This window comes from Felis catus, chromosome A3 (genome assembly GCF_018350175.1).
Source record: "Felis catus isolate Fca126 chromosome A3, F.catus_Fca126_mat1.0, whole genome shotgun sequence".
Taxonomy (NCBI): Eukaryota; Metazoa; Chordata; class Mammalia; order Carnivora; family Felidae; genus Felis; species Felis catus.
In genome coordinates, this window is record NC_058370.1 from 66,061,471 (window position 1) to 66,080,386 (window position 18,916).

The following is an 18,916-nucleotide window of genomic DNA, read 5'->3' on the forward strand; positions in this document are numbered from 1 at the left end:
TAAATAAATAAACTTAAAAAAAACAGGTCTAAAATTGTCACATGCCATAAAACTACTGTGCCTGGAGATAGTCATACATGCTTTATGTGATGCTCCCAGGAGGGCCAGGCACCTAGAAGGAGTCTATGGTAAAATGTCTCATCGTGCCCAACTGTTGGCTCCCTTCCTTGAAAATTGATCATACATCCCACCATTGCCTTCCTGCAGGTGGAGTTCACAGTCTCCACCTAAGTCAGGTTGGGCTGCATGACGTGGCTTGGGACAATGAGATGTGAACGGGAAGGACAGAAGCCTTAAGGACAATGGGAATTTCTTCCAGTTCTCTCTCACTCTTTCCTACAGCCATGGCTCATCTCAAATCAGGGCACCCCTTCAGCAGGGTTCCTAGAAGACACATGGGGCAGAGCCAGAGTGGCCTTCATGATGCAGAAACAAACCTATGTTTTATAAGCCACTGAGATTTGGGAATTACATGTTACCACAGCAGAACTGTCCCTACAGAGAGAGACCCACAAGCAGAAGGAGAAACAGGAGGAAGAGAAGAGGACGATGTGGAACAGCAGGAGGAGAGGAGGAGACATTTTTGAGTACCTACTGGTGCTTTGAACCATGTTAATGTCTGTGAGAAATAGAAGATCAAGGTCTGGGTATACATGCTGCCCTCTAGAAGTTTCAAATCTAGTTAGAGTAGAGCCATGGACAAATGAAATGGCCTAGCCACAGAGACAGCAGAATTTAAGGGCCAAGCATGCTCCAGACCTAAGTCCGGAATAATGCCAGGTGTGGAGGGCTGTTAGTGGTGTGGACTGAACTTAAAGAACTTGAGTGAGCTTGAAGGACGCCATAGCACACATATGCAGAGCACAGCCTACAACGGCCTGAGTGATGGGCACAGAGCACAGGAGGGAGGGCATCTCAAGGAAAGAGGTGATGGCTGAGGAAGACATTCTCACCTTAAGGAGTCCATGACTTCTTCTAGGGGTCATCTACCTCTTTGCCAGGATTACACAGAGCTCACTGGCCCATCTGTCTGTTTGGCAGGTGAAAGGATTAATTAAAGAAATTAATCAGAGGCCCGCAGATGCAGGCAGATACACAGACACACGGAACTCTGAAGACTCCGCCATGCAGAGAGTAGGTGGGTATTCACAGCAGCTGCTGGTCACCCGAGAGGTGAGGCAGGCTGGGGCTGTGGGGTTCTGACAAAGGGTGTGTTTGGTTTTGGTTGTGGCCCCAAACACCCACCCAGTATAACTGCATTTCTGGTCAGTGGGCCCAGACTTTCATTTCTGCAGCATCTCCATGATTTCCTGAGAAAGCCGAACCTTGCGGCCTGAGTTTACTGCATGCAACAAATGACAGATGAGAGTTCTGCAGAACTGAGAAGCAAGCAAATGCTGACCTCTGTTCTCTAAAGAGTGCCTCCCTTTGCTCTTTCCTCTGGAATTTCCCATATGCTGTGCTGACCTTCGTCAAAGGAGAGTAGTCTTTTAAAGATTTAGACTTGCCCTGACCTGCTCATGGAGGTCAGTTTGTGCCAGTTACCAGGTACAGACATCCATACAACACAATGAGAGTTTTGTTTCAATGAGAAAATTGGCCTGAAGGAAAAATAAAGTAGGCAAAAGAGATAAAGCAAAGGAGTAAGACACAATGCTAGGTAGAGAGAGGACCACAAATTTGACAGTACGCTCCCCAGGGCAAATACAGAGGATAACATTAGTTACAAGTTTCCTGGCTTCTAAAAGATAAAAATAGGTGCCTAGATGAAGCATAGCTTATGCTGGTACTGAAATCAGGGAGAATCTTCTCCCTGCCCCAAAGGTAGTTGTTTGGAATGAATTCCACCTTCAAGAATGACCCATAATGGGCTAAATGGGTAAGCAGCATTAAGGAATCTACTCCTGAAATCATTGTTGCACTATATGCTAACTAATTTGGATATATATTAAGAAAATAAAATTAAAAACAGTATCCAAAAAATAGTAATAATAAAAAGAATGACCCATAATGAATACAACAGCAGGTTTCAAGGGGCTATCCTTCAGTATAGATTAATGGCACAGGCCAAAGTTCAAATCATCAGACTGAATTATTTGAAAGACCAGGACATTGCAGTCCAAGCCTACAGACACCTGATGGTAGCCTTTGACCCAAGGATAATATTTAGAATATAGAGAAACAGACGAATGGTTTATCCTTCAAGTAATCCTCCATAAACATTTCTTAAAAATGAGCTACTGATAAGAGGATAGTATAACTTCAAACTCTGCAGCTATCAGGCAAAAGCTTTATTTTTCCTCTTAAAGGACGGCTGAATATGCTCTGGCCATATGCCAAGTGGAGGATGGAGCCAGTGTCCTCTTTTGCCAAGTTATGGAGCCTAATCAGGATTGGAGCCAGCATAAAAATCCACTGAACCCCTACCCAGAACAGGGCCAAGACCAGCAGCAAAGTTTCCCACAGGAATTGGTTCTGCATCTCTTCCAACCTGTGGCAAGGTCCCAAAAGCTAAATGTCATAGAGAGTGACCACTAGCACATTAGCCTAGGAAATGTTCAAAACAGCCATTACCAATTGCCCACGAAGACCACAAAACATTTAATGAAGTGCCCAGGACGCTTAGAACCTTAATACCAGCTCATGGATTTAAAAAACGAACAAACAAACAAACAAGAAACACTGCAGGATCTAACTAAAATGAGCTACACACACAGTTATCTTTACAAGACATTAAAAAAAAAAAAAAAACCGAGAACACTAGCGTGAGAAAGAAGGGGGAAAATATACCAATGCTAAAATGAAAAAAAGGTTTGGACATCACTATGAATTATTGTCTATGAAAATAGGCACTTGTCACCACAAAGTCTTCTGATGACGTGAAAAGAAAGTTCTAAGGAATTCTCACTTGTCCCTCCCCCCTCCCTTGCTCAACTGTCCACAGCTCACTCAACTCACCAAACACCCTGAGGGTCTGTCTCACTTTTTCCTTTCCACACAGGCATCATACTGACAGTTGGGCCTTTCCAAACCTGCCACTGGCAATTTAAATTAAACTGATCATGGATCAATTAATTCTGATTCATTCCTGATGCCAAGAAACTATGACATTGCCCCCAACAGAAATCACAATCCTCATCTACCAAGCTGGCCTCATCCCACAGGCAAGTGAAGGAACTAAGTTTCTCTGGTTATTCATCTGGAGCAACAAATTTGAAACCAAATTTAATTTAACTCAAACTAGCCTTAAGTGAGGAGGATAAGTTTATATATGTTTGATTCCTCATGACACCTAGTATTGTGTATACTGTAGGAGCTCGATAATTGCTGAATTGGTGAGTACTTTATTCCAGCTGCTATGCTTGAAGCTTTACATCATTTATTTCACACATACATTTTGTTGTTCTGACAATTCTACAAAAAGTAGCACTACCCCCATTTTAAAGATGGGAAAACAGAGGCACTGGCAAATCCCTGGACTCATCCAAGACAGTACAGTTAGTAAGCAGCAGAGTGGACTCTGACCACCCAATGCTAAATCCTAGGCCCTTTCCATTCCACCAAGCTGTCTCCCTGAAACCACTTCATGAAAGCTAGTGATTGCTACACCAATGACAGAAGTCGTAAGTGGGCAAAACTTGGCTCAATATCATGTAAACTTTCTCACAGTTACAAAATCCAGCAACAGAACCAGCCATGAGGTAGTGGATGCTTCATCACAGAAATGACTTTTCTGAGATAATAGAGAGGGGGATCGCCACTTTGCTTGAACTGCTGAACTAGATGACCTCAATATCTGAGATCAAAAAACAAAGACTGAAAGTCAGATTCTGAGAAATGAAGCAAAGTTGAATTCCAGGATCCTTTCCTAAGCACCTTATATAGGAGACACTGTGTTTCAGGAGATACAGAGATGAAAAGACACAATTCCCAATGTAATTTGAGCTGGGTATTGAAGAAAAATGGGATTTTAAAAAATGGGAGTGGGAAAATGTTGAACGTTATGCCTAGTCCCAAATGAAGGGAATAAGATAATTTGGCACAGGATGATAAGAAAGTATAGAAGATGTTTAGGGATAGTCATATGTGCAATTTAAGAAACAAAACAGATGAACATGGGGAAAAAAGAGAGACAAGCCATAAAACAGACTCTTAACTACAGAGAACACATCGAGGGTTGCTGGAGGGGAGGTGGGCGGGGGAAAGGGCTAAATGTGTGATGGGTATTAAAGAGGGTACTTGTTGGGGCGCCTGGGTGGCGCAGTCAGTTAAGCATCCGACTTCAGCCAGGTCACGATCTCACGGTCCGTAAGTTCGAGCCCCGCGTCAGGCTCTGGGCTGATGGCTCAGAGCCTGGAGCCTGTTTCCCATTCTGTGTCTCCCTCTCTCTCTGCCCCTCCCCTGTTCATGCTCTGTCTCTCTCTGTCCCAAAAATAAATAAAAATGTTGAAAAAAATTTTTTAAAAAAGAGGGTACTTGTTGTAATGTGCACTAGATGTTTTATGTAAGTGATAAATCACTAATTTCTACTCCTGAAACTATATGTTAACTAAGTAGAATTTCAATAAAAGCTTGAAAAAAAAAAGAAAGAAAGAAAAGGAAAATGTTTACAGAAATAGTATATCATGGAAAGCAGTGGGAGAGAGGAAGCACAGAAGGGCAATATGAGGCCAGATTATAGAGGGTATTGAATGAGTAAGAAATCTGGATTTTAGTTGCTTGAAATTAAGAGCCGTTGAGGCTTTTGAACAAGGGAATGATTTATTCACGACTGGGGCTTAAATCAATCAAGGTAAATACTCAATAAAATATTAGCAAATATAATCCAACAATGTATAAAAAGAATTGTATACCATGATCCAGCAGAATTTATCCCAGGTATGCAAGGCTGGTTCAACATCCAAAAGTCAATGTGACCCACATCACCAGGCTAAAGAAGTAAAATCATACAGTCATATTAATTGATTCAGAAAAGGCATTTGACAGAATCCAACACCCATTTGTGGTTTTAAAAAAAGGTAACGCTCAGCAAACTAGGAATAGAGGGCAACTTCATCAACCTGATATACAACATCTACAAGAAACCTATAGCTAACATCACATTTAATGGGGAGAAATGGGTTGCTTTCCCCTTAAGATCAGTAACAACGTAGAGATGTGCCCCCTCATCTCTCCTCTTCACAATCACACTGGAAGTCTAGCTACTGCAGTAAGAAGAGAAAATAATAAGTATACAGATGGGGTAAAAAAAAAAAAAAAAAGAAATGAAACGATCTTCATTCACAGTTAGCAAGACTGCCTATCAGATCTGGCACCCAGTAGAAGACGGACTCTTACTAATTTGGTAACATAATTTCAAATTAAGAAGTTGGAACTCTTTTTTCAAGTTCATCCTAGAGCCCAACCAGAGCCCACATTAAAAAAAAAAAAAAAAAAACCCGAGAAACAAACAAAACCAAACTCCCAGTTTAAATAGAAAACTTGAACTGAATTGATATGGATCCTAAGACACATAGATGAAAACTGAGAGATTTCACTAGATCTCAGATACCAAGTCATCTGTTCTGTTTAGGCCACCTCAGTAGCCCTCTTCTTCTCCTCCTCTGCCCCAGAAACTGACTTCTGTTTTGGAGGGTAGGGCATAATGTGATTGCTGTGTACTAACAAGTTGCTTTATGGTGGCAATGTATATATTTCATCTTCTGCCAGGCTCAGCCCAAGCAATTAGCATAACACTAGAAACAAAAATGGCCACAAGTACAATCCAACATTTCCATATTTCCATGACGGTTTCCTAGTGAATATGTCCTTCTATAACTATCAAACTAGAGTAGAAAAACATCGGAACAATTCAATCAGTGAGAATGTAGTTGGGTACGGTGTGTAAGAATCAACAGAAAAAAAGGAAGTTTAAGACAAGTATAGTGTGAATGAATTCTTCTTACTATATTCATGCAAGGGGATACTATAATGTGGTGAAAGTGAGCAGGTTGCAACTGTACATGTGATCATGGAAAAATATTCCTGATATCATGTCAAACAAGAAAAGCAAGGCCAGAAAGAATATAGTTTAATTTCATTTCAATAAAGTTCAGAAACAAGCAAACTAATTTTTTGTTTAGCTTTATATACACAGAAACTCAGGCTAATGGCTACCTGTAGGGGGACCAGAGGGGCTGGATTATACTAGAAAAAGATACACAGAGGTGTGTGGAGTGTTGGCTATTTCGTTATACAGACATTCACTTTATAACAAACTATATATACAGATGCACTTTATGCACTTTTTCAGTGTATATTTCACAATAAAAGTGTCTAAAACATAGTCCATAAAAAGACAAGTATAATGTGGTTAAAAAGGAAAAGTAGAAGATTTCAGCCAGACAAAGCTGAGTTTTGAGTCTTGCACCATCACTTCCAGCCATGTGACCAGCAAGTTTCTCGATCCTCGGAGCCCTCAATGCTGTCACTTTTGCAATGAGAATGATCATAATATCTACCTAATGCTCTGGCAATGAAATATGAAGATAGACATGAACTTGATTGGCTACCAATGGCTAAACAAATGTTTGGTTTGGTTATCCAGTTAGTGAGTTCAAGCCTACCCATGAGAGCAGTAAGTGTCCAAAGCAGATGGGAGTATAGGCAGTGTGAAGAGCAGAGAGAGAACCCTGAGGGCTGGGGTGGACAACAGAGGCATCCCAAAGGACTTAGAATTCCAGGTGAATCTTAAAGGGTTCACTTGAAATAATTATTGGATAAGAGAATGAATGCAAAGCCTGGAGAAACAAAAGAACGAATTGTAATGTCCAAGATATATTCTAGAGGCAGTGAGTAGACCACAGATTAAAATTAAAGATGGCCCTTGACTCTGCAAAAATTCCCATTTAAATGAGTTTTCTCCTTCTGGGTGCCCATATGAACACTCAAGACATTTTCTAGAGATGGGCATTTCTGTTTCCCTGGCTCTGGGAAGGCTATGTGTCTATCAAAACCACACTGTGGTTGGTTTGACCCCTGGTACTATGCTATCTCTCTGACCTATCTGTGACCCGAATATTTGGGTGTATACATTTCCTGTAGCCCCAGTGGGACAAGACAGCTCTTGCACCTGCTGACATATTTAGACACATACATTATCTCAACGGCCACTGTTCTCTCTTGATAACCACCACGTCACCTACATTGCTAACGTCAGCTTCCTCCACAAACCACAGTGCAAAAGATTCTCATGGGGTGGGGGGGAAAAAGGTGCCAAGGCATCTTTTTACTTTGGTGCTTGTGTTTTCACAATGAAGTTTTCAGATAAAAATAATGGTCAGAGGGACAAAGAGGTTTGGGGACTGGGGGATTGCCCACAAAGGTAAAGTCTGAGAGCAGGTAGAGGAGAGATGAAGAGGCAGCAGAAATTGATGGAAAGTACCCTAGAGATTTGGGCTATAGTTTCAGGCCTGTTGTCAAATCTCTCTGTGACCTTGGGCAGATCAGTCTGGTATCAGTTTTGTTGTATGAACATCTAGAGATTGGTGGATATGGCGTCTAAGAATTTTCCAGCTCTTATGTTCTAGGACCACAAATAAAAGAGATTCTTTTTTCTGTTCTGGGAAGAAATGGATCAAGTCTACCTCTTCTTTTCTGATACACCTTTATCCATCCTCCCCCTCATGACCCCTAGTGACCCAGAGAAGTAACTGGCCTCATCATTGGAGAGAGCCCATGAATAACTAAATTTGGGTGGAATCAGTAGGTCTGTTTTTTCTGTTTCTTACTCTCACTGTCCCACAAAGAAGAAGAAAAAAAAAATCAGTGCAGGAAGGTTTCTTCTATCCAATGAGGCTTTACTCTCATCGGGTGGGATTACTCAAGTCCAAGTCCCAGAAACCTCATGAGTACCACTCCTTTGCTAGACATTGACAGGGTGGCCTTTGCCCTGAGGAGACAGAGCAGAATGGCAAGCTGGGAACCTCGTCTGCTGAGGAACAAGTAGGAATGAGGGTATTTAGACTGGACAGGAGCTGACTCCAGACAGGCATAATAACTGCCACAAACAGCTGGAAGGTGGAGAGAGGAAATAGGTTTGCTTGGGGCCACCACACAGGGCAGAACCAAGGACCACCACAGGAAGCTCCAAGGGAGGCAGAAGACATCACCACTGGAAGAAGAGCCTACCTGCAATTAGAGCATCTCATGGAGGTAGTGACCTCCCCACCCCAGCAAATGTTCTAGCCCCAAAGGCTCCATGCCATCCTTCAAGAGACCTCAGAGAGCATACACTCAGCAGAGCGAGGGACCAAGTGTCCTTTCCAAGGCTGAGATTCTCAGAATCTACCACAGCGGACTCTGAAGTTTAGTAAATGTGGTTCACCTTACTTTCTAGCTGTTTGTTTGTTTTTAATTTACTGTTTTTCCATCAATCTTTAAGGAGACAGGGAATCCCAGGCTTTTAGCTTAAAGTCTCCCTACTTTCCATCTCCTTTCCCAATCAGAAGCCCCACCAATGTAATCAGGAATAAAACATTTTAGTTAGAGATAATTAGGTACAGGTCTTGTAAAGGGAATTATCCTTATGCAAAGCAAAAATGTGGTGCTTGGATTTTTAGGATCAGACTATTACATAGAGAAAGGCCCACCCTTCTCCTGCTGTGCAGAGATTGATAAAATACAGTCACTTTTACACAGCATCTGAGTGGACCTAACACAGTACAGTGACAGGTATTCAGAACTCCACCGCATCCAGAAGAACATAACACCTCAAGCATCATCCGGGGAGACAGACGGACAATGGTCCACTCTTATGCCGGTGTCATTTTCTTGACCACCTTTGGGGTCCTCAGCTTAGTTTTCCTTTCGTAAACTGTTCCCTAGTTAGCCCTCAAGACATTTCTTTTCAGAAACTCATTATCACCAGTGTTGCCATGTCAAATTTAAACAGAGACAACCTAGCTTTCCAATGAAAGGGGACTATTTTGTTAAACTATGAGCTGCCCGTTCATTGCAATATTACACAGCCCTGAACAAGAATCATGAAATGAAGCTGCAGGTAAAGATGTCACAGCAGGGGTGCCTGGGTGGCTCAGTCAGTTAAAAGTCTGACTCTTGATTTTGGCTCAGGTCATGACCTCCTGGTACCTGAGATCAAGCCCTGCGTCAGGCTCTGCACTGACAGCACAAAGTCTGCTTTGAATTCTCTCTCTCCGCCCCTCCCCCATACTCGCTTGCTCTCTCTCTAAATAAATAACATTTAAAAAATAAAATTTTCATTAATAACTTAAAATTATTATTTAAGTTATTACTTGCCATGCAAACAATCATTTTAACATTATCTTTTTTTTTTCCCCTTACCTTTTGAAGGCCAGTTTCCTTCCCCCAAGACTTACTCATGTATAAACTGTGGCTGGTTTGGCTCATCTGATTTTTATCTGAAGCTGCCACAGCTTGCTCCGAGGGTTATATGCATGTGAGAAACTTCATAAAATGGCAACGTCTCAAGCTTCATTTTCTTAGCCAAGAAAGGTTTGTTCGCTGAACTGTCCCAGTAAGTCGGGATCGTTTTTGAGCCTGGCTTTACAAGTAAGTTTTGCAACCAGGACATGGTGGAGCGGGCCTCTTAGTCCAGAGTCTGCATCCTCCACCAATAGGCCATGAGCAGTGTGATCCATTTGTCTTTTGTTCCCCTTTGTTTTCAAAGAGTATTCCAGCAACATCACAGAGGATAGTTCAGCAGGAGGACAGTCAGGGAGGACAGCTAGAGATGGGCTGCCCCCATCAATGTGACAAGTACCAAGGGCAGGAGTTAGGACTGTGTCAAGGGGGTTGGAGGAAAGAGGACAGACTTTAGAGGGAAGTTGGCAGAAGACAACTTGGAAAGTCACAATCGGACTGAGAGAGAGAAAGGGGTCCCCAGGTCACCCTGAGGGCTTGGGCAGGGGTGCCAGGGGAGGATAGCTAGGCACAGGGTAGAGAAGGGGAGGATTGAATCTCAAATACCTGTGTAAGGTGTCCGTAAACCACTGGACATGTGGGTCAGAAGGTTAAAAGAAAGGTGGGGTAAACGAATCGGGAAGGCAAAACATTTTGGGGCACTCACTCATAGTGATACGAAAAGACTACTATGAATCCAGGCAACTCTTAACTCGTTCATGGCTAAAGCTAGCTTTTGTTTTGTTTATTTTTACAGACCTAATTCTCTAAGGGCTAACCATAGAATCAAGGTGTGAACTAAAGCTGCCTCTTACAGCCACCACAAAGGGAAAAATGTGCAACCAACTATATCAAAAAACAAACAAAACATCCATCCCTCCTTATTCAGGGGAGCAAAACAGAGCATTCCCAAACCAACTGTGGCCAATGCCCACGCCATGTGCAGAATACCAAAGAGTGTTAAACATAGTACCTGCCTACAGGGGGCTACCAACATCCCTGGCATCCAATACCTGCTATCCACCAGCTGGCTAAATGGGTCAGTCCCCTGTGTATTAACAAGTCCTGAAGTATCTTTCAAAACTTAGGATCTGGTCTTGCCTTGAAGTTGCCAGGTTCTAGAAACTCTGATTTCTTCTTTTATTCACTTTATTCATCAAAGGGACAGGGTACATAATCATTTTTCCATTGTTTGAGCAGAACCCATTACAGCTGCTGAGAAGTGGTAATTGAGTTTATCAAACATAATTACCTCTACTCAACCAACCTCCTCCTCAGTTTGCCCTTCCCAATCAGGAAGAACTAACACCACCTTTCACAAAGGACTCTTGCATATTTGAATGGCTTCCCAGGAGTCTTTGAGTGGCATATAATTACACTTAATTTAATTTTTTTGTCATTAATCCCAGAGGCTTTGATCCAAGGTCTGTATTATTTTGATGTAAGGAAAATAAGGCTCCACCTCAAATTAAATATTTGCCTTTGTATACAGTTTGCTGTTCATTGTACAACTCATCTTCTGTTGGAGTCTCTGGTTTTCAGCAGCCACTTCTGGGTTTGGCTTCTTTTCCACTTCCTTGTGTTTCCCCATCAGGTGTCAGGTCACCAAGAACCTGAGCACACTCAGGTCTCAGGGACACTTCCAGACCCCAAGGTCCCAGGCAGTGATACATATGGGAATCTAACATTTCTGGTATTTTCCAGGTGAGGCCAGCCATCCTCAGACCTTGAATTTAGGGGATGGGGTATTCACATTGAAAACACAAACTGGTGGAGAAAAAAATACAGCTCTCACCAATTTGTTTCAGGTAATGTACCCAACACAAGTCCCAATCTGTCCAACTCTCCATTTTTAGACCAGCATTTATTAAGTACCTTCAATGTGAGAGTATATTATACCTGTCCCCAAGGACCTAACAATGTTGTAAAACAAAGACACTGAAAAGAGGTCAGTTATAGCAGGAGGCCATATGAAACATAGCCTATCTATAGAGGTGCCAAAAATGTGCAGAGAAACTTCAGAAAGAGAAACAAATTCCTCTTCAGCTTTTGGGCAACACCCCCCTCTCCTTGGTACTAAGCCAAGCATCTCGTTGTCCCCAACTCCCCATTATCATGATTTTTTAGGTACTGCCTGAACTTCCCCCAATTTAGATTGAAAAGTTTATCATCCAGACCCACCGACTTCCTTTTCACCCCAATTCCCAGCATCATCTCAAGAGAATTGCACATATGTGTGAATGATATCTAACATCCCAGTCTCCAGGTCCTTAACATTCTCAGCTCCAGTGACCTTCATCTCCTGTCTAGGTTGAACTGCCCATCCCCCTGGAGGTCCCACCTTCTTGATTACAACCACCCAGAACCATTTCATCTTTGACCCCAATACCCCACTTTAACCTCAATACCCCACTCCCAGGTCACAATCAATTCCTCCAGCTCTCACTCAGGTACTCCCACCACACCTACTCTCTGACCTCACCTTGACCTCTGAGTTCCTGATTCCACCTGGTCCTCCCTATCTATCAGCATCTTCCTTCCTCCCCTATCTAGCGGGGACCCTCCAGAGCTTCACTTCAACTATCTCAGCTCAATCATCTGTTTGTCTTTTCTGGCAATAGCCTCAGCTACACCCTCACCACTGTCAGAAACCCCCTCCCCAACTTCTCCCCTCAGGGTCTCTTCCGACTTCCTGTTTCTCCCCACCCCCCAGTCCCCAGCTCCACTCCCTTCTCTCCTGGTTGAGCCAAATTCTTCTTTTGCAGAAACGTAAATTAAAATCTCTCAGCCTCCTTGCTACTACCAAGAAACCTATCTATCTACATCTGTGCTCAGCATTACCCCTTCTCAGAAGAAAAGGTATTCCTGATGCCCAGATGTACCCATTATCACTGACTTCTTTAAGGAGTTGGAGCCATCAGGAACAATTTCTCTTCTAGGATCAAAAACCTATGGGTTCTCACTCGATTCTTCACTTCTGTGAACACACTTACACCTCTTAAAAGAAAAAAAAATTCTTCCACCTATCCATCCCCTCACGTTCACATACAATAGACTTTCCTCCCATAGCCAGGTTTCTAGGACATACAGTCTATATTTCAGCCTCCACTCACACAACTCCAATCCACTCCCCCAAGGGGGATAATCTGGCTTCCACCTCCTCCCACACCACTGAAAACGCCTAGTCAATATCCACATTCAAGTGTGTAGTGGGCAGTTCAAACTCAACATGCCCCAAATTAAACTTCCGATCTTTGAACCCAAACCTTCTTCCCCTACGATTCCTACCATCTCAGTTGAGGGAAACAGCATGAGGAACTGGTAACATGACGAGAGATTTGAAGTAATCCTTTTCTTTCTCCCATACCCCACGGCCCAATTCATCAGGCATTCCGTTGGCTCTACCTTCAACATATATCCAGAATCTGACCCATTTGACCACTGCCAGTGCCACCATCCTGACTTAAGATACCATCGTCTCTTGCCTGGGTCATTGCAACAGGTTTCCCTGCTGCTACCCTACCCTCCCTATAGTCTGTTGTCAATGCAGTAGTCAGAAATTTTTTTTTAATATTTTTTTTAATGTTTATTCACTTTCTGAGAGAGACAGAGTGTGAGCAGGGCAGAGGCAGAGACGGGGAGACACAGAATCCAAAGCAGGCTCCAGGCTCTGAGCTGTGAGCATAGAGACCGACATGGGGCTTGAACTCACAGATTGTGAGATCATGACCTGAGCCGAAGTCGGACGCTTTAACCGAATGAGCCACCCAGGCACCCCAGAATTATCTTTTTAAAAGTGTAAGTTAGACTGTGTCATTCTTTGGCTCAAAAGTCCCCAGTGGCTCCTCAAAGTCAAAGTCCTCCCCACGTCTGCTAAGTCCTGAAAGAGGCCTCCACCCTACACCTTATCTCCTTGATGTTATCTCCCACTATTTTCCCCTCACTCCCTTCCCTCCAGCCATGCTGGCTTCTTCGCTATTCCTAGAACATGTCAGGCACATCCCACCTTAAGGCCTATTCACTGGCTATGCCTTTCATCTGAAATACTTTTCCCCCAGATCATTACATGGCCAACTTTTCACCACTTTCAAGTCTTTGCTCACATGTAACTTTCTGGCCACCATATTTAAAATTGCAACCTCTGTCCAACATTCCTGATTTTCCCCTTATATTTTCAGCTTTTTTTGTTCCTTTATAGCACTTACCACCTTCTTGGCATGCTATAAAAATACTTATTTGTTATGTTCGTTCTTTATTAGCTGTCTCCCCTCACTAGAATGAGATCATTTACTGATAATACCCCAAAGTCTAAGAACAGTGCCTGCCACATAGTAAGCATTCAGTAAGTATTTGTTACAAATGAATTGAATCACCAAGGTCACCAGTGAATTTCTGCCAGGTCCAAAGGGAACGTTCTAGTCTTCACCTTTTTGGATCTCTCTGCAACTGGGACACTGCTGACCACTGCATCTTCCTTGAACCTCTCTCCTTCAGTTTTCTCCCCTCTTCATCTCTGGCCACTCATCCCTGCTTATTTACAGGTTTCTCTCCCATTAAGTACGGATGGTCCTCCCAGCTCTATCTTTAATTCCCCCTCTTCCCTAGTCCTCTCACTCTCCTTAAACAAGGTCATCCACTCAAGGCTCTGACCACCACCTGAACATAGACTTACCTAAACTTCATACATTCAGACAGAACTCTCTCCCCCAGGTTTCAGAGCCATGTAGCTAGCTAATTACCAGATAATCCCAAATTCAATATGTCCAAATCTGCTCCTCTTCCAGAGTTCCCTTTCTCAGTGAGCACTACCTGCCCAACCATCAAAGCCAGAAACAGGGAGGAACCCACATCACCCCTCCCTCTCTCATGCTCCACATCAGATCATTCACCAGCCCCCTTGTTTCCACCCATACTGGTCTCACCCCTCTAGCCCACCCTCGATGCTGTCCCAACATGGTTGCTCCATCAGGTTGTTCCCCTGCTTCTCAGCCATCTACAGGGCAAATCTGAACCCTTTCAGTCAGGAATGCCAGGACTTCACATGGGTCCTCCACACCTGCCTCGTCTCTAGCCCATCCCTCCTACTCTCCACTCCAACAGCCCTGAACTCACACTCACAGACTCCCCTGAATGTGCACCCCACCAGCCTTTGCACATGCTTTCCCTCTGCTGGTAAAGTCTTCCCCTGCCTATCTCCCTCTAGACATCTCATTCTTCAAAGTTTGCTCAGGCACCAGGTCCTCCTAAAGCCTTGTCTGATTGCCCCAAGCAACCCGAAGCATTCCACCCATTCTCTGGCCACATTTTGCACATGCCTCTCTCTGCCTTGGCAATTACCTTGTAGTCTTGTAATTCTAACAACATTCCCTATTGACCTCCTAGGGTGGTTGTGAGGGTCAAGTGATAACAGGGGAAAGGCTTGACAAGCTGTAAAACCTCAAACAGATGTTAGTCATGGAAGGAGACTGGAGCCCATAGTGAGGGATTCAAGGATACAATACAATGAGATTACTACTATCACAGAGCTATACATGTGGAAACTGAGGCTCAGACCCTTCAAGCTTCACTGAGGAGCAAAGGGCAAGATGACTTGGATCCAAGCATATGCTGGTAACCGAGGAGTAGTAGTCAGAGATCAAGAATAGGAAGGGGCACCTGGGTGACCCAGTCAGTTGGGCATCTGACTTCAGCTCAGGTCACGATCTCACAGTTCGTGAGTTCAAGCCCTGCGTTGGGTTCTGTGCCAACAGCTCAGAGCCTGGAGCCTGCCTCAGAGTCTGTGTCTCCCCCTCTCTCTCTCTGCCCCTCCCCTGCTGGTGCGCGCACACTCATGTGCACTCTGTCAGAAATAAACATTAAAAAAGAATTTTTTAAAAAAGGAAACAATCCCTTCTTGCTCATTTGTTTATTAAACAAAGACAGTGTAACACAAGGAATTTGTGCTTACAGGATGGGTCTTGGAAAGAGCGGGGGATAAAAAGGCTCCAGGCTGGGCTGTCAGACAGGATGATCAGAATCTTGCCATGCAACCTGCCTGCCAAGGGAGCTCCCACCTCTGCCGTCATCAGGATGACAGAGAACCGAAGACCATCACACAGAATTATTGAAGTCAAGAACACACCATCTAACCTCCAACCCCAGGATCAGGAAGGCACTGCCACCCCACCAATGTGCCAAGACCACTCTTGGAGGTTGTGACTGGACGTCAAGTCATGACCGCAGGAACATCCACACCCCAAAACCACGCTGGTTCCCAGCAAGAGCCAGAACAGAGTGAAGATGGCCTCCCCTCCACTTTCACGTCCAGAGAGTGCATTAGTGCCCTACGGACAGAAACTACTTTAAATCCAGAACCCTCGGAGCAGGGGAATCTGGGAAATGCCATTGTTAGCTTTCCAGCCCCTCAGGTACAGGAAGGCACAGGGAAGGAGTTGGAAATGGATGCCAAGTGCCCATCTACCACATCCACCAGACAGCACGGGGAGGGAAATGCAATAAATGATACATATCTTATTATGGCGAAGTTCCTCTCAGGGGAGACAAAGTGATTGTTTGCCTGTTGGTTGTTTGTTTTAGAACAAAGAACTAAAGGACATCGGAGTTCCTGGGGAAAAGATAAAGTTTTTCCTACTCTGAACTGCTGAAAGCCATTTCTCACGTGGCGGCATTCCTTAGTGGACATCGTGTGATGTTATACGTGCAGTGTCTTCAATGAAAGCTTTAGAGCATTCTAAAGCAGGGGAGCATTCATGGCTGGTCCTCAAAGCGGCTTTTGCTAAAATGCAAAGGCAGGACATGAACATGGATGAGGACCTTGCTTGTCCCCATATCTGTCACTAGATTGCCCCCTCGGTCGGCCCCTTTCAAACCACACTGCTCAGAGCCTGTGGGTTTGCAGAGGCCTGGGGACCGCAAGTTCTTGCCACTAGAGCAGCCAGAGTTTTATCTTCTTGTCTCGAGTCCACATAAAACAAGTCCTTTGAAAACAAGGATTTAATTGCTTTTTAAAATGTTTGAAAATTAGTCTTTGACCATCTGTCATAAAAATTATTTCTTATGGTCAGCTTGTGGGAGGGGCCACACCGTGGGCAGCGTGAGCTTTGATACTGGCTCACAAGACCAGAATTCTGTTCAGCTGATCAAGACTGATTCAAAAGCTTTTGAGAGGCTGGAGACGGCCAGTTTTGATGGGGTCTTTTCCAGATAGCACAGTCGGTGCATTGTTCTCCAGCACTGCCCACAGAGCCCAGGTCCAGGCTGAGAACGCGATACAAAAGAAGTCACAAAATGTCAGGGTACAGAAGGGGCTTGGAGGTCCTCCAGCCCAGTGCTGTCACTTTACAGATGAGAAGATGGAGGTCAGCAGGGAGGGAGGGAGGGACTAGTCTGCCGCAGAGCTGGGCGGGCTCTCCCTCTCCACCAGACTCCTCCTTGTGGGTGCTCACACCTACCTTCTACTGCCACTGCTCCGTCCACGTCCTGACTGCATCTGTGACTCCCTCAGAATTGAAATGCATACCTTACAAAACTACCAGTGTTCTCCTGCACGGTGCTGAGCATTTACTAGAGATTAGGGATTCCAAGAAAACTGCTGCAAATAAATGTCTCCATCAATCATATGAGCAGCTGTCCTAAAGGGCCTGAATTGGAGAAACAAAATGCCCCCTTCTGCCTTTTGCTCTTTCCCAGAAAATGATCATTGTTGTTTCTCTCCTCCTTCTTCGGCAGAACTCCCGGCCTCTATTTCCCATATAGAGCCTGCCAAATGTGGCTAGACCCAGAAAAAAACAGCTGAGGCCTGGCTTTGCAGGGAGAGGACACCAGCTCCTTAGTGACACTAAGCCCAGCCATAGCCAAAGATCTTTCCACCTAGGCCCAGGTCAGAGGTCAGCAGGCCCAGTTTCTTAAACTGATTGTTGGTAGAGGCCAAGTCCAGACACAGGGTCAGGGTGGACAGCATGTTCTGAAAGGACAAGGCACCCAGAGTGGTAGAGAGAGCTCATTCAAGCAGGGCCATTGGAAGCTTCTGCCCTCCTTCTCACTGGTCACCGCTTCTATTTGGCCAAAGGAACCCAGTCCCCTCAGGTGGAAGACCTGAAAGCTGAACTTTCTGCCCACACCAGGCTTTCTTCCTTGGCCTTGCCAGTTTCTGCCAGGGTACCACCAGCCTCTCGTCTCACGCCTGGACTCAAGTCCTACTGATCTTCGTGCATAATGGCCCTTATAATGGTCCCTTGGGCGCCATCTTGGTCTCACACACTCTCCTCTCTGTCCCAAACGGCTACCTTCGGTCTCTCCAACCCTCTTTCATACATAAATGGCCACATTCATCTTCCTCATGCTACTTGACAGGTGAACCTTGCTCATACACTTGCAATATTCCCCAAAGTATTGAGCCAGGACCTCAAGGCCTTCCATAATTGGATCTCACACCAAGTTCCCACCACGGGCAGACTTGCATGCGTGTACACACACAACTTCTGATTAAGCCAGAATGATGTGGTCCCTGTTCCTAGGAAGTGTTCCGTGGATTCCTGCCACTGTGCCGCCGTTCCCACCATTTCCCCACCTGGCATACCGTCCCACCAAACGAACACAGGTCAAAATCCCTCTCATCCTTCTGACCCTCCCTCCTCCTTCCATCTTGGTCTTCCTTCCAGGCCCACAGAGAGCCCTGTCCATCTCGAACGAACACCCCATTTGTCATCGGCACCATCTACATGCAAGTGGCATCTGGCCAACTGGCGAGTTAGGGCCTGTGTGTTATGCCCACGTTGCCGAAGCAGGAGCGATGCCTACAGAAGTAAAAGATCTGTCCCCTCAAGTTTGCAAGGCAATGTGTTGTTTGAGCAGAGCTGGTCCCGGTGTCCAGCCCAGCCCTCCCCAACCACTCCTGCAATACCAGAGGCAGAGGAGCCAGGGTGCTGAAAAGAGAAAGAGATGGGGAGGAGGGGGGACAGCACTCACGCTCCAAAGACCCTGAGGAGAAGCAATGAGTAACCGTTGGCTCCCCAGTCAGCCAGAAAAAATAGGGCAAGCTTGGCCTGAGGAGGCCTCCAGCACAGCGCCCTCCATGTAAGCAGCCACACCCAGGGCAGAGGAGTGGGCGGCTTCATAGGAACAGCCCTGTTGCCAGGTGGTAGAAATATGAGGGGACAGTGTTTCTGGTTTCCTGGGAGGTAGCACTGAGGCCACTGCCTATCTCTGCATGTCTCTGTGTTATCACATTGACTTGGGGGAGTTCAACACCGTTGTTAGACTGGGTAGGAAAACACAGTAGCCAGGCCTCCCAAACAGGGCGCCTTTGTCCACAGCTGACACCCTGGCCCAGAGCCCAGCTCAGATTCAGGGGAGGATTTAGGTCAGAAGGAAAATGGGGGTGGGGGTGGCCGCAGCCTTAAAATCTGTTTTAGCACAAGATTAGGGAGATGTTTCCCTCTTCCCACGGTCACACCCATGTCCCCTGGAGCAGGGGGAAGGGGAGGCCTGGCCTTAC

General features: G+C 45.0%; 1 protein-coding gene across 2 annotated transcripts in view; it reads right to left on the reverse strand.

Moving 5' to 3' along the window:
- Nucleotides 1-15,306: 15,306 nt before the first annotated feature.
- ATP6V1E2 (ATPase H+ transporting V1 subunit E2) overlaps nt 15,307-18,916 on the reverse strand; it is a 67,190-nt gene continuing 63,580 nt past the window's right edge. For both annotated transcript variants that reach the window (XR_006595536.1, XR_006595535.1), the window contains one exon: nt 15,307-16,195. The gene's annotated coding sequence lies outside the window, so the exon portion shown is untranslated. The remainder of the gene's footprint in view (nt 16,196-18,916) is intronic.